We start from the raw sequence: 16918 nt of genomic DNA on the forward strand, positions 1-16918 counted from the left end.
ATTCCTGCAGAATCAAGTCGCTACTCCTAAAGGCAGAGCTTTCACAGCTTTTATAGCTGCTGACGAAGAACTTGAAAATGAGATGCCTCTTCTCAGTAAGTATGCCCCTAGAGCACATCTGATAAGCCTCTACATGTTGCAACCAAACCAAACATCCACTCTTACAGAGAAGTGTTGCCCTGGAGAAAAAGAAATACGCAGAGATAGGCTCTCAGTCTTCCTTCGCTGCAGTGCTGAGAGTGGCAAGAAATTAGAATCACTTACATGCAAATTCAGAAATTCTCTTTATATACACAATTTTGCTGTGTGTATAAAGTTCAAAAAAACAAACACACCAAACACTGATGTCTGGCAGATTGTGTGGGGAATGGCTCCTACAAGTAGAGAGAAAAACCCCTGCCAGAATGTGAACATTGTGTTACTGGTTGGTAAACATGCTACACACACTCACTGGGATTTAGAACAAGTGAGTGGCCTTTTTTTTTCTTGGCCAGCCAGCAGCATGGCCATGTGTAGCCATTAGCTGAGGCATAAAATAAGTTACCAGAACTGTGTGCCGGGAGTACTTGGTACATTACATGCAGCATTATGTGGCGTATTCTTGATGTGATGAGACATCTCATTGCTGTGTGGGACACGGGTGCCCCAGAAGTCATCCACATTTGCTTTGGAATCAGTGGTGGCTCAGATGAACAGAGCAGGTGCTGACTTGATTAGAAATGAGCTGCAAACAACAACAAACTGCCCATATGCAAATGTTGATGGCTTTGTAGATACCGATGATGTTAGCTCCCTCGGTTCATGATGAATTTCAAATAAGAACAGGGACCCTTGATACAGGCCTGTGAGCACAAAAGAGCAGGGGAAAAAGTGGCCCGAGTTCAAGCGTTTCAGGAGAAAAGCATAAACGGCTATTAGTGATCAATGGTAAGCTGCAATCATGGGAATGATTTTGTTTCCAAAGCAACCGAGTCACTAAATTTGTTAACTGCAATAGAACACGTCAGGATTTAATTTAAATTTCTGTAAAGCAGGGAGTAAAACCAGGGTCTTTCAGACGTGACTAGAGTTCTGTGTGATATATGTGCCTTACTTAATTCAGCAGACCTTTCTGGAGCACCTCTGAGAAATCTGTAATTCAGCCTGTCTTACTAGCTTTGTAATCTTTGGCAAGGCCAGTGGATTCTTTATCTGTATATTTAGACTGAATCAGGTGAGTTTTAAACAGTCACTTCAGGCTTCGTAACTTGCAGGAGCTGAAATGGTCATTGAAACCTGTATAAACTCAAAAGTGTCTAAAACATGAATTACAAGAAAGAGGCTTCATTCTTCAGTAACTTGCTGTTACCGCACTTCTGAGTTTGAAAATTGTAAAGTCAACTGTGTAAATGATTATGCATATCCTTTACACATTCAGAATCATTTTCTTAGAAAGCCATCAACATTTTTATGACTGTATATATTAATTTATTATCAGAATAAATGTATTGGCGTGCTCAATAAAGTCATATTTCAAATCTATTTGTTTTCATGTGGGTATTCTTCCACTAAATACCAACATTTTGTAGTTGAAGTAATGTTATATGAGGTGGGAATTTTTAACCTGCTTTGGGGCATTGTAAGTAGGTTTCTGCTATGAACAGTGGAAGTTTTTCAATAGGAAAGAAATTGCCAGTGTTTCTACAGTCTCGTCACATGGGTTTGGGCTCTGGAATTTTACTGTTATTCGAAAAAAATAGACAGTTTTGAACCAAGGCAAAGGTGACATTGTTAGGTGAGTAATTCAGTTTATTGCTGGGGGAAAAAAGCTTATTTAAGCCTGATGATAATTCTTGCAATGGTTTCAAAGCCTAGCCCTGGTCCATTTGAATCTCAGTTTCTCCACTGTAATCTTCGACAAGTTACTTAAGTCTTTTTGTATTTCTATGTCCTGGTCTGTGAAATACAGACCATATTGGTTCCTCTTTCCTAGGGTTGCTCTGTGGACTCATTCATTTAGCAAGTGTTTGCAGAGTGCCTGTTGTCTGCTAGGCACGAGATGAAGACAAGCAGGGTTTCTGTCGTCATGGAGCTTACTGCGACTGGAAGAGGAAATACCAGGTAAGATTACAGGCTGGTTAGGGCCTGGAAGGAAACAAACCAAGTGATGTATTGGTAACTGCAGCAGGTGCCTTTGTAAAGGATAGACAGAAGGTGTTTCCGGCTGGCGCTTTTTCTGAGACCTGAAGGATGAGAATGACAGCTTTGTGAAAATAATTAAATGAGGTAATGACTATAAGAAACAGCATAATGCCTGTCATATGTGCAGAAAAAGATCGTTATAATTTCAAAAGGAACTCAACATTGCTTTGAGCACTGACAGCATTCTTATAATAAGTATGAGAAGTGTGAAGAATTGAACAGCCGCCACACCTTACTTAGTATTTGGGGGGGAGGGCAGTACTTGGGGGGGGCGGTTAATAAGACCTCTAGATCAGCAGCTGCCAACCTTTCGGACCACCACTGCTGCTTGTCCGACCACCACTGCTCCAAAGGTTTCCTTAAACCAGTGTTCACCAACCTGTTGAGCCTCATGGACCACCGGTTGGTGACTGCTGCTCTAGGTGATTCTGATGCAGCTGTAGTTTGATGCACTGGCCTAGAACTGGTTTTCAAACTTGGCAACACATTGGAATTACCTGGGGTGCTTTAAAATGCTAGCTACCCCAGAGAGTCTGATTTAATTGGCCTGGGTGCTGCGTGGGCATCAGGACTTTAAAAGAATCTCCCTGGTGATTCTAATGTGCAGTCAAAGCTGAGAACCACTAGGCTAAAAAAGCAGAAAATTCATAATCCCAAAGTAAAAAGACTCAATTTTCTTAAAGTGGTCACACCTGCTTTGCATGGGGAACAGTGTGTGAGCTCAGTGGGCCGCACACTTTGTGTTCAGTCATGCAGTCGGCCTTTAAGTGACCAGAGAACTGGGCTAATGAACACAGTGGGGGAGCCCCAATATGGGCAGCCTCTGGGCTACGCCCCCTATTGAAACAGGCAATCACACTAACAACACACACTGGCTGTTAATTACACACCTTACAAAAGTGACAGCTTCTGCAGGTGTAAGTAATTAGGGTTTTTTTAACTCCATTCGAGGATGCCTGCCATTCCCTACTTCCCATAGAACAAATTACTCATGATTACGTATTTGACTGGGAAACCATTTTCCAAATTCTTTTCTTGTTAAGGGTTTAAAACAAAGGACATGAAAAAGAAATCAGAGTTAAAAATACTATTTCCAGCTCACAGAATGCATACAATGGGGGGTAGGGGGTAAGGAGGCAGCAGAATCTCCCACCACCGTTGGGTTTTTTTTACAAATTTTTGTTTTTGTTTTTTTAATATATTTTATTGATTTTTTACAGAGGGGAAGGGAGAGGGATAGTTAGAAACATCGACGAGAGAGAAACATCAATCAGCTGCCTCCTACACTCCCTACTGGGGATGTGCCCGCAACCAAGGTACATGCCCTTGACCAGAATCGAACCTGGGACCCTTCAGTCTACAGGCCGATGCTCTATTCACTGAGCCAAACCAGTTACGGCCCACCTTTCTTTATGGACTTGCAGAAGAGCCCTAGAACTCAGGGGAAAAAACACACAATTCCTAATAGAATTCAGTATTAATATTGGTCTAATTCTAGGAAAGCATGTTAGCATTTTTCTTTTTTTTTTCTTTTTTTTTTAAATATATTTTATTGATTTTTTACAGAGAGGAAGGGAGAGAGATAGAGAGTCAGAAACATCGATGAGAGAGAAACATCGACCAGCTGCCTCCTGCACATCTCCTACTGGGGATGTGCCCGCAACCCAGGTACATGCCCTTGACCGGAATCGAACCCGGGACCCCTCAGTCCGCAGGCCGACGCTCTATCCACTGAGCCAAACCGGTTTTGGCAGCATTTTTCTTTTTTAAAAAATATATTTTTATTGATTTCAGAGAGGAAGGGAGAGAGAGAAACATCAGTGATGAAAGAGAATCATTAATCGGCTGCCTCCGGCATACCGCACACAGGATGAAGCCCACAACCTGGGCATGTGCCCTGACCGGGAATTGAACTGTGACCTGGTTTATGGGTTGATGCTCAACCACTGAGCCACACCAGCTGGGTGCGTGTTCGCATTTTTCAAAAGAAAAATGATCACCCCTAAAATTAGGGAAGAAAAGTCACTAACCAGCCTTCCCCAAGCGCTGGTGCTGGGGGAACAAGTTTGAGCTGGCAGGGACAGCTGAGTGAGACACATCCAGCTGCTGGAGGGGAAGCCAGGGAGGGGCTAGGAAGAAGTCTGGGGAGGTCATTGCTTCTGTATTGCTATTACCTCTGAGCTCACAGCCAAGCATTTGGTGATGAGCGGGAGTTGCTGTTGGTCAGTAGGACTGGCAGACAGGACGGAGAGCTGACTTGCAGCAGGAAAGAGGACAAGGTATCCACCCGCACCAGCTGTCTTACCACCTCTGACCTCAGTGATCTTCAGAGTCTCAGCTGCTGCTTCCCTTCTGCTTTCCAAATTTTGCACAAATCTCTCTTTTTGAGCCGACTGCAACCCAGAACCATGTAGGAAGAGAATGCTGGGAAACATTGTTCCAGCTTAGCCACATTAATGCAGCACAAAAATACCAGAGTTATTGATAGTGAAACACCTCCAAACCCACCTGAGGATTTTGGTTAGAAGCCCCAGCAAATTTAATCTTTGTACAACCTGGCAAACCTGTTATAACACCTGCTTCCTGAGCAAGGACAAACGCTGGGAAACTGGCCTGGCCTCCAGTGCAGAGTGCAGAGGCACAGGTGGGCCCATTGGGCTGTAGCCAAAGAAGGCAGCTACGTTGGTCGTAGATGGCAAATGAAGGGCATTGGCTGGACCAGGAGGTTCAATATGAAGTGGCTCTCAATTAGGGGTGAATGTCTGGTAAGTGGCACTGCTTCAGACCAGGGGGGTCAATACTAGGGACTGAGGTGGACAAGCAGAGTCTAAGACCTGACAATGGCAGCAGGCCCCAGTCACTAGGCAAAGATTTAGGGCCAGACGTCAGTCTTAGAGGGGAACTGAGTTCTTGGGTAGGGTCAAAGGATGGACCTTTGGACAAAGATTAATGCCAAGGTTGAGGGTGGGGAAGAGGGGAAAACACACCCTTCATGGGCACCTTCTGTGATTCAGGCTCTTTACATGAGAGCAGCACAGGCCACTCAGAGTCACCCCAAAGGGGACTGGGTCCAAGTCTGCAATCCCCAGTGGAAGAACTTGAACTATTACTATAGCTAGCAGATATCTCTGAACTATTAATTGGTAATGATGACAAGAGTGAACTAGTGTGGATGGGGAATTGGGCCAGTTAATGAGATTGAATGAGATAAAGAACCAAAACAGAAGAATGTTTGCACATAGTGTGGGCTCAATGAACAATAATTTAATCTTGCTCCATCAGAAATGCCTCAAGGTTATGGTCTGGAGAACTTGCCTGAATTTAAATGGACTCAGCCATATGTGTCAGAATCCAGTCCAGAGAAGAAGAGCCGTAAGTGATAGACAATGAAGGATTTGTTTTAAAGGATTAAACTTTGCATCATTGTGGGAGCCAGTGGTGGCCTAAGGCAAGGCTATTATTCCAACATCTGATCTTGAGCCTAAAGTAGCTCTAGGGTAGCCGAACTGATAGTTGGGAAAGAAAGCTTTTTGTGTGAATGAGAGAAAATGCAAACTAGAACCTACACCAGTCTCTTGCCTCCTCCTGGATGTTGTGTGTGACGTCCAGGGGAAGAGGACGCCCTCCCCTTGGAGTTGTATAAATAAGTATTTGGCCCAGAACAAGGCAAGCTAGCAGATCAACCACAACGTGCTTAAGCACCCCGTCTCTAGTGCCCTGCTCCAACCTTCAGAGCATAAAAATACCCGCGGCTTTGCTTCTGTCTTCTGAATTGCACAAAATTTCTCTGGTGGTCAAAGCTACCCCAAAACCACTCAGGGAAAGGGATTCTGGAAAATGTTCTGTAGTCCGAGCTTAGCTAAATTGTCACCAAAGCATGGATGGGACTCTCTATTTGTTCTAAAACACAGAAAGTGATAATAGCATGACAGCATTTAGATCACACTAATGCTGATATTCTTATCCCCGGGTTAACTGAAACCCAGTCTCTGCCAATGTGTCAACCAGGTAGTGTTGCATTACTAACTAGCCGGAAATTTAAAAACAGTAGTTATTTAAAAATGCTCTTATGTGTCTGTGGGTTTGGCTGGGTGGCTCTTAATTGCAGTCCTCAGACCAGGGGACTAGCCAGAACAGAGGTGCAAGAACCAATTCCCACTGTGCATGTCAAGTCTTTGCTTGCATCACTCCATTGGCCAAAACAGTCACGTGGCCCAACCCAAAGTTAAGGGCGCATGGAAGTGGAGGGAGGAAAGGGGTGAATGTTTCTGAAAAGTAATCTTACCACCCCAGTCATTAAATGGCACACTTGGAATCTCAACCTAACACTTGTGATTCCAAATCCCCTTTTCCCCCTTGTGTGGCAGTGTTTGAATAACAGAAAACCTTCGCAAATGATAAAAATGGGGGCAGTTGAAACATTAAAACAAGTCAGCCACCCTCATCTTGCTGGCCAAGCATCAGACATTAGCCCCATGGGATTAATTTTTGCTACATTTGCTTTTTGAGATGAGTAAGGCTTCGGCTATGTTTTTCACATTCAAATTCAGAACCACACAACTCTAGTAATAATAGGTTCATATTTCCAAAGTCTGTCAAAATACCCACTTGAAGATATTTATTAGCTCTAATTATAGAGAGAAATGGGGCCAGATGCTCATACGGTGTCATTAAAAGTGAGATGTGATGCCCATAGGAACTTTGACTACCCACCTTCCTGTGTGTCTGTTTCCAGGTTGCTGGAACTTTGTGATGATTCATTTTGAGTGTTTTTATGGCAGTTCTCTAATACATTTCAGTGGCATCCAACAGTGTGTAGCTAGTCTATTTCAAATCAGGTGAGCAGCTCTCACTCCAGGTCTGATGTGGTCTGCATGGCCATATCTGGAACTTTGAACTTTGGACCTTGAACAAGTCTGCCAAATATAGCTTATGTGTTCCTAGCAAAATGTGGCCTACTCGGGATTTGCCCATCTGCTTGACTCAGCACTCTCTACACCATGCTGTGTTGGGGGAGGGGGGGCAGAAAGTTAGATGTGAAGGAGGACTTTCTGCTTGGAAAATTATAAAGATTATTAATAGCTACTCACCCCAAAGATGGATAAGCAGTGTCATTCAATCAACAAATATGGTCCAAGAATATTTTGTTTATGCCAGCTGGGCCTGATCCCTGTGGAAGGGAGGATTTTAAAATATAATATTATATTACAGAGAATCTATAAGAACAGGATGGATTTTTTAAAAATCAATAAGTGACCCAAATGTATGTGTTGGCAATTTAATGACTGGCAACTTGGTTCTCTTTGCCAAACATACCCCTTATTCATCATTAATTTTAAGGAATTACTGCGTGGACATAACAAGGCAGAAGGAGCACCTGACCTTGGCCAGATGGCTCTGGGATTTGTGCCTTGCACACGTGCTCCTGCACCATCTGTGGGCTCAGTGGGTCAGGGCCCCCGGCAAAGAGGCCAAGGATGGAACTCGTCACTCTCCAGGCTTTGGTCTCTCATCTGTAAAGCAGGAGGGTTTGAAGAAATCATTCTGAAGGTCTCTCTCAGCTCCTTTCTGATGTGCCTTTGAGCAGGCAAATGACTACTCCTGTTCTCCGATGAGGTTGTTTTGCCTGGCCTGCCTGCAGGGGCAACCCAGAGATGCCAGGGAGGTGAAGGAGAAAGGACCCCTCTCTAGAATGATTGTGAACTGACAGCGCCGGGCCTGTAGGGGGAGCCAGAGCACCACTAGGCAGACTGTTGGCAGCCCCAGCACAAGACAGCTTGGAGAAGGGCATAGGCTGCCAAAACCTCTCTGGGCTTCTGTGTTCTCTTTCCCAAGGGGGCAGCCTACTTAAAGCGGAGAGTTGACATGTGCAGGAGAGGAAAGTGGGAGGTAGATGCCTCCTCCTCAAAGAAAGTATTATTTTACCCTATTGTCTCTTCTGAAAACCCACCAACGTTATTCCCCCAAACCACCTCTTTTTTGACAGAACTTTAATGTCAATTTCCCCTCTCTGCTGCAGGCTCAATCCCCAGGGTGGGGTGTGCAGGAGGCAGCCAATCAATGATTCTCTCTCTCCCTCTCCCTTCCTCCCTGAAATCAATAAAAATATATTTTAAAAAAGAAAGAAAGAAAAGCTCTGCTGTGACGTGTGCAGCCAGCAGCAGGGTCTGCAATATGTGCAGTGCCTGTCAGTCTCCGCCCTGACAGCCAGGCTCCGTGTGGTTTAAGGAAGGTTATCTGAGCTGTCGCCACCATGCTCTGTCACCCTCAAACAAATGACAGGAAATGGATCGGGGAGCCCTGTCAGTTTCCTTGCTCCTGGCATCCCTCCAAGGTCCAACCAAGAGAATTTCTACTTCACCTGAGTGACTAAGGAGGTAGAGAAAATCTACTTAAATGTCTCCAGACACACTGAGAAGGAGCATCTGAGAGACAGAAGAGCCCTATCGGTCTGTGCCTGTTCTGCCCCTTGCACTCATGAGCTGAATGTTGCTTAGAGCTATGCAGCTGGACTAACAAGGGCACCTGTCACTCATGAGGGCACGGAGCCTGCATTATGGGAAGCTTGAGGGAAAAAAAGGCACCATTAGGCTTGGCGCCCGCACCTCAGCTGTGAGTCCCTCCCTACTTAACCCACAGTTTCACAGACACCAACATCAGACAAGGTCACTCTTGCAAATGCAGCCTGCAGGATGGGCTGGAGAGAGTGAATGCCCCCAGGAGTAGCTCTCAACCAGTGAGGGAGGAGAGCTGGTGGGAAATTGCCCCAGCCTGCTGCTCCCCAGGCAAACAGATCTGGAACATGTTCATATATATATGTATTGATTTCAAAGAGGAAGGAAGAGGGAGAGACAGAGATAAAAACATCGATGAGAAAGAATCATTGATCGGCTGCCTCCTGCACGCCCCCTACCCCTGCATGTCCCCCTGACCGGAATCGAATCCGGGACCCTTTAGTCCACAGGCCAATGCTTTATCCACTGAGCCAAACCAGCTAGGGCTGGAACATGTTTTGTAGGCACCTGAGTAGGGTGCCCACACGGCCCCTGATGCCTTGGCACTGTCCGAGCCCCAGGCTCAGACCCAGTGCAGGGAAGGGAGCTCTGCATTCCCCAGTCCTGAGCACGCAGGTGGCTCAAAATGTAAGTGTCGTTCACTTTGGGGACTAGATTCACTGCGGCTGCAGTATAAAGACCACACGTCTCATTGAATCCATTCCTCCCAGATTGTAACCAATGTCCTCACCGTGGCCCCACCTCCTGGTTTGCTTTGAAACCCACAAGCTCCGGGTAGAATGCGGAGCCTTCTGTGTGGGCGGTGGGGCTTACTCCCTGCCCTCCGCACTGCTACCTTCCATGGCTCTCGCTCCAGGGACTGGGAGCATTTTCCCCTTAGTCTCCATATGTAATGAATTGTTCAGCGTCCATTTCTAGGCAACTCACTCTGACTTACCCGATTTGGGTCTATGCATCATTTTTTAAATATATGCTTCTGCTTTTGCAAAAGTTTCTTTTGATCTCAATGAACTAGACTTGTACATTCTTTTAAAACATGATTTTTAACTTATTGAGAATGCTCCTTCCCTAGTCTAAAAACTCTGGAAGAAGAAAAAGTGACCAGGTCCTCCTAAATTTGACCTCAAATAAGAGCTGTGGCGTGTCTGAATTTAAAGTCTGTAACTTTTCTTGCTTTCATTCTACTTGACTTCAGGCCAAAAAAATGTTGTCACTTTAGTTCAAGTTCAAGAAGCATGTTTTATGTGTCTAACGCAGGGGTGGGCAAACTTTTTGACTGGAGGGCCACAATGGGTTCTTAAACTGGACCGGAGGGCCGGAACAAAAGCATGGATGGAGTGTTTGTGTGAACTAATATAAATTCAAAGTAAACATCGTTACATAAAAGGGTACGGTCTTTTTTTTTGTTAGTTTTATTCATTTCAAACGGGCTGGATCCGGCCTGCGGGTCGTAGTTTGCCCACGGCTGGAAGTGTCAATACTGTGCTGGGGACTCTGGGTGGGAAGATGTGTAGAATTTGTTTAGTCTAGTGGAGGAGACGCGTGTGTGATCATTTTCATCCAGAGTGGTCCATGCGCAGCGGACCTACATACACAGACACCAGAAGAGGGACACTTAAGCCAACCTGGGCGTTCGGGGAAGACTCTGCAGAGATGACACATGAACTAAGTCCAGTGTGATAGTGGAAGGAGAAAAAGGCATTCTGGGCAGCGAGAACGTGGCAAAAGCAGAGACCATAAAAAGAGTGTTGTTTTAGGGACTAGGTATTTAGAGATGTGCAATGAGTGGCAACAAGTGAATCCAGAGGGTGAAGGCCAAGCCAGGACGAACCTTGTAGGCAGTCTGTGTCCGGGAGCCGGGGTATCATTCTGAAGGTGATGGGGAGCATGGAAGGGATTCTGGAAGGGGAGCATTCTAGCCAGATCCCTTGGGCTCTGATTGTAGATTGAAGGTGCTTGAATGAATGAACCTGAAGTTCAAGGGAGGAGTCAAGGCTAGGAATTATCGGGAAATAGGTGGGTTATTGTTTCACAAATATGTATTTTAAGGGTCACTGAATGCTGGGCATGTTCCCATAGCAATTTTAGAAAAATAATTGTTGACAAATTTAGGCCTATTTTGTGTCCCACTTGGAAAATGTATCAAAAGACATACTCGTTGGCTTTCCTGGAATTGTTTTTGAAATATCTTTGCCTTCCCAGAAACCGGAGTGCACATATCCAACTCTGTCTGAGTCTGTGCTGACATAATGCAGTGAAGATGATATTTTGCAATTTTATGGTTCATGGGTGACTCATCAAGGTCATCCAAGCTAAGACCTCAGGAAACACTCGGGACAAGGACCTAGAAATGTCCTTGGTATATCATAGATGTTCAATAAATGTTTATAGGTGTGTTGTTGTTGTTGTTTTTATTAATTTGGAAAGCGGCCCTCAGAGTCTAGGATTCGCTCTAGAAAGAGCAGTATCATCTGGGTTGCTAATAGTAAGCTTATCATTCAGGAACTTGACTTGGTGCTTTTTGCAGGCCTCCTCCAGCCCAGCTTGAAATTTAGAATTTGTCACTCTTCCAGCTCAGCTCTCCCGGGTATCAGCCAGATTCTGTCACCTTCTGTGGTTACTGACCGGACTAAGAGGGGGAGGATTAGAACCAAGAGGTCGGAGGATTTTGTTTTAAGCATCTTCCCTATGGGAAAGCCTTGAGAAAATCCAGAGGCCCCTCGACACTGTCATGCAATGGCTTCTCCCGCTTATGGGAAGCAGATGGGGTTAACAGGCTGCAACTGTTGTTTTAAGCAAAATTCCCAAGCAACTTCCTATATCAGATACTCCCATATGACATACAATAAAGGAAGAAAAACCATTCGAGATCCCATGGGAAGTTCCTCCCTCTCACTTTTAGAAACCATGCTTACTAGCTTTTTCACAGAAATAAAGGAAAAAGAATTTTATTGGATGGTGCTTTGGGGTCACATCTTTTCCCAGAAGGTGCATAATAAGAGAGGCCAAAACTCCTTTGCTTCTTAGAATGTCTGACCAACGCTGGGGGTAGTGGGTGAGATCCAGATGGCAGGCATTCTATACCTTGCCTGTACCCCAAACTGAGTAAACGGAGCTGGTTCTGGGGCAGTGGAAGATTCCTGCCTTTGAGCAGAGGGCGGAGCTGATTGGATAACATCTGGGAGTTGTTAGCATGGGAATTTATAGATCTTTGTCTCAGGGTCCTGCCATTGTCATCTCATAATATTAAAAAAAAAAAAAAATAGCAGCAGAGCCCAGTCTTGCCTGAGAGAGGAGTCATCTCCGTATACAGACACTGGCCATCCCTTAGTTAAGCTCCCATGTTCTTGGCTCACAGAACCCCCAGTGTGTTCATCCCTCTCCCCATTTGCTAGGGTATCTTTTTAGACACTTTCCCAGCTTCCCTTGCTGCTAAAGATGACCATGTGACACAGTTCTGGCCAATGAGACAGTAGGGGAAGTTGCTGGGGGGCTTCAGGAACAAAGCATGCTTTCTCAATAAAGACAGAGATGTCTGAGCAGAGCTTCCTTCTGCTGCCTCCCTTCCTATTTGGGATCCTGCGGCAATGATGTGACGCGTGGTGTTGTGATGGCCATCTTGCACCCAGGAAGAGATAGGTACCAGAATCAGATGATGGCTGGAAGGTTAAAAAGAGCCTGGTTATGGATGATGTCTGAGCTGTTGCACCAAACATGGAGCTACCTAGCTGTGAAGAGGGCATGTGAGAGAGCTAAAGATCAGTGTTTCCTCTGCCTCTGGGAGTCGGCTATTCTGTTATTTGCACATAAACTCATCTGAACTGATGCATCTAATATTGGCAGATCCTAAAACAATGAGCCCTTGTTTTCCCTCATTCTTGTTAGGAAGGTCACTGTCTCACTTTATTTCTTTCGCTCACAAACACCAGGAGGCAATAACATGTGGAGATTAAAAGTTAAGGCCTTAGACCCAGATGGACCTGTGTCTGTGATCCAGTCACATCCCTTTCTCATTGTATGGCCTTGGGAAAATTGCTTTAGGTAGGTAAGCTTCACTTTTCTCAACTGTAGAATGGAATAATGCAGTGAGGATAATATTGGTACCTACTTAATTGGCCTATTGTGAAGAAAAGGAGAAATAATGTGAGTGAAGGGCTCAACCCTTGTGCTTGTTATTACTTTTCTTTCTGTCAGTGGGTACATGTTTGTTCATACAGTCTTATTGTCTATTGCCCAGTTAGTGTCTAAACTTTTTTTCAACTTGATTTTTCACTAGCTCTTGAAATGTCATTCATCTGTATCTCAACTCCTGTTTTTTTCTCCTTCATGGTAGAATCCATGGAATGAAGCATTCAGCCCTGTGGTAAGTGATAAGGGGAAACAAGGAAGTATGGGTCATGAATCTTGGCTTTGGAAAAAAAAAGCCTGTTTCTGAGTTTGGAATATAATTCCATCATAAGCCATGTTGAATACAGTGTAGGACAAGGGTCATCTTAAGGCAACCTGTGTCACCTTTCTATCTGGATCACACCTGTTAGGCTAGGGCTAGCTGGGTAAGGAGACTATGCAAGGGAGTGGCAGATGGGCTGGAGGAGGGTGCTGGAGGCCCGGTCAACTGGGAGGCCGTTGCCCAAACCAATCTGTGAGGGGATGTCATTGTCAGGGACTCTACTACCCGTCAAACCAACTCATCACCTAGAGCTTTGTACAGGGGGAGTAGTCAAGGATATTCTCAAAGAGTGGTCTGGGAAGGAAAATCACATTCCCAGTGAACAGTAAGAACAGGAGCTTCTCATTATTGAGCATCTGCCCAACGTGGGGGAAAATAAGATCTCTCAAAATAAAAGTCGATAGGCCCCCACTGTGGCTTCCGCCTGGGTACTCAGAGCTGGGGAGCTGCTTGTCCCTGGTGTATGGTGAAGGCTCACTCTACAATGACAAGTGGGGTCAGCAGTGTGGAGAGTAGAGCAACAGGATGCAAAGTGGAGCTGGGGTTGGACAGCTTTGGCACTGTCCCTGAGTGTGGGGCGGAGAACTGCCTCCGGCTATCGTTTTATCTGGAGCCAGCCTCAGACATACCAGTACTGATACTTGAAGGGCATGATTGGGCTGGCAGCCTCAAAGATAGACTGTACCAGGCAGGAGGCACCTCTCACTTTGGCCTCCAAACATGTTTTATGGGCTCATGTTGGCTTAGGCACACGAGAGTGAGGCCTGCTGGCCTGGTACAGCCCTGGCCTCAAGCTATGCCGTTGGAAGTCTCTCTACTTGGCTTGACTCTTACTGTTTATACTTTGGAATCTGGCTAAATTGAAAGCCAGGGATCAGAGTTTATATAAATACACAGGAGTTGTTGCTCTTGCCCCACACAAGAGCCTATATCAGACTGTCCTCATATCCCAACTGTAAAAGAATTGTGTGGAGGGAGTGTGTGCATTGGCCTTTGTGTCTTCGTAAAAACTAGGATGTCACATTTCATCTCTTAGTGCAATTTATTCCCATAGGCTTGGCTAAAATGCTGAGAGTTACTCTGATAGTTAGCAGCCCGCCCTTCCATGTTGTTCTTATTGTAGCCTTGGTCTCATTAAGAAAACCTTTTCTGCTCAACCTTTATTAACAGTGAAGGCCTGTGGATTCTGTGTCTCCAAAATAAAAAGGCTATGGGCTACAGTGTCAACATTTTACATTTTGATTTTTTAAATGATTTATTTTTTGTTCATTCCTATTTCTTTCTTAAAAGGATTAGAGTGTGCTTACAATGAGAACATTATTATGATATACTATATACAGGGTGTCCCCAAAATATGTATGCACACTTTAACAGCTGATAGCTCAATTTTGAAAATGAAATGTACTTTAAAAAACACTGCCTTTATAATTATTCAAAATGTTTATATACATTTTTGGGGACACCCTATATATTATATTATATTATATTATTTATATATATATTAGTTCTCTCTTTTGTTTTTCTTTGCTTTTTGTTATTTATATTAAAGAAACACTATTTTTCTATTTTTTCAAGCTTAAAGTTTCTTTGGTAATGCTGTCCTGTTTGTTTTTAAAGAATCTGTAATATTTATCTCTTTCTGCAGTTGGGCCAAATATTCTAGTCCAGGAAGTAGCAAACTATGGCTGTGGGACAAGTCTGGCCAGCCACCTGGTTTTGTAAATAAAGTTTTATTGCAACACTGCTGTGCTCATTTGTTTATTATTGTCCATGGCTGCCTTTGTGTTATAAGGGTAGAGTTGAGTTGCTGTGACAGAAACTGTAGGGCCACAAAGCCAAAAATATTTTACTATGTAGTCCTTTATAGAAAATGTTTATTGACCTCTACTCTAGTTCATAGTCAGTATCATTCTAAAATATTATCTCACCTAAGTGGATTTATCCTGATTGGCACTGTGTGATGGTGTGCAGCAAGATGCATTCTCAAGCCAGCTCCTTCTATGAATGATTAGAACTAAATCCCACAGTAAACTCTGGAAATGGTGTAGAACATGCACCTCAGAGTTATCCTACCAGAGAAATGAGAGAGCTGAGGTATTTTTACACCAACTCATCAGTCATTGATTGAAGGCTGCTCCTGCAGGTGACTTTCAAGGCACGTCTGGCCTGCCCACATCTTAAAGCAGCCTTCTTTGGCTATGGGAAAAAATCCTCAGGCAAAGAAATGTAGATACTGACAGCTGGAAAGGAGGTTCTCTAGGAGCCACTAAAGCTTTAAGACCAGAGCGGGTGGGCTGGCAAGAACACTGTGTCACAGACTCTGGCATTGAAGGGTGAATTTGAAATCCCTTTCGAAATTGTCCTTTAACTTTACTGTAGGATTTAAGTTAAGGGTTAATAGAATCATATTTTGGGCTTTGGCAGGATTTGTTTTCTAATCATCTCATCTCATGTTTGGCTCTTAGATGTGTCTATTTTCAGGTCCTAACCCATCTCCAGAGGGTTCCCTATATCTGCCTCTATGTGTATCCTCAATATAGGGCCATCTGCCTGCCACGGCTCCAGCTGCCTCCTCAAAACCAGAGCCATATTCTCACCACTACCAGCAGCACCTCTAGTAGCCCTCTCATCCCACATCCACAGTAAATGGCATTCCGTACTATGGATTCTACCAGGGGAGGAGCTGAGGCTGAGAAGAGCTGAGAATTCAAACAATTGATTAACTTACTCAGTGCTCCAAATAGCCTCTGGAGAAACTGATGCTGTTAATTCCATCAATATTGGCCAACTGGACTTGGTAATGGAAGGTCATAGAGGGCCAGCTAGAGGAAGAGTGAGAGTGCAATGAAAGACACAATAAGAACATGGAAGCTGGAGAAAAAGCTTTTTTAAAAATATATATCTTTATTGATTTCAGAGAGGAAGGGAGTGGGGGAGAGAGAGAGAAACATCAATGATAGAGAATCATTGATCAGCTGCCTCCTGCACGCCCACACTGGGGATCGAGCCCGCAACCTGGGTATGTGCCCTGACAGGGAATCGAACTGTGACCTTCTGGTTTATAGGTCAATGCTCAACCACTGAGCCATGCCAGCCAGGCTCAAACTTTAATTTTCAAAGGTGAGTCTGATCTGTTAGGTCTGAGCTTGCAAACTGTCACGCTAGGGGAGAAGTGATTGTGATGACTATTTTTAAGCCAAATGGAGTCAGGCAAGCTGCTTATATGCTGCGATAGCATAGTGTATTGGTATTGCATAGATCTCTTGGTGAGGAGGAAATATAAGCATCCCAGACAAATGGAAAGAACTACCACACCAGCAAAGATCCTCACAGTGTTAAAACAGAGCTAGGGACACACTTCTATATCCCAAAAAACACATTTCATGGAAGGGGTTGAAACTGGCAAGGAGATTGAAAGACCTATTGTTTACACAGAAATAGCAGAGGGTTCTAGAATCCTGGAAATATCACCTCTTTGGCTATTGTGCTTAGCATCATCATTGGAATATGTCTGAATCAAGGCATTTTAATAATCAGGGTAGGGCTGGTAGGTGCTTTGGGGTTTTGTCAAAAGTGGTCACAAGTTGCATTTCAAAAAGAGCTTTTAAAGAACAATCATGGAGAGTATACACAATGTGTAGTGTGGAGCCCATCAAGGCAGCCCTGTGTCAGTGGGTTACCTTTGTCCAGATTTGGTGACTGCTCATGGGTCACTTGGTGGCCAACTGGCTTTTTTTCATTAGAAAATGGAATCCCATCAAAATGACCTCTG

The 16918-nt window shown here is 44.4% G+C and overlaps 1 long non-coding RNA gene across 1 annotated transcript; it reads left to right on the forward strand.

Moving 5' to 3' along the window:
- The first annotated feature begins 10907 nt into the window (after positions 1–10907).
- Positions 10908–14890, forward strand: LOC107184158. The gene is made up of 2 exons (XR_001514976.1): positions 10908–13059; positions 14792–14890. It is a non-coding gene; the product is annotated as an uncharacterized LOC107184158 (long non-coding RNA).
- Positions 14891–16918: the final 2028 nt, after the last annotated feature.

This window comes from Myotis davidii, unplaced genomic scaffold, assembly GCF_000327345.1.
Source record: "Myotis davidii unplaced genomic scaffold, ASM32734v1 scaffold962, whole genome shotgun sequence".
Lineage (NCBI taxonomy): Eukaryota > Metazoa > Chordata > Mammalia > Chiroptera > Vespertilionidae > Myotis > Myotis davidii.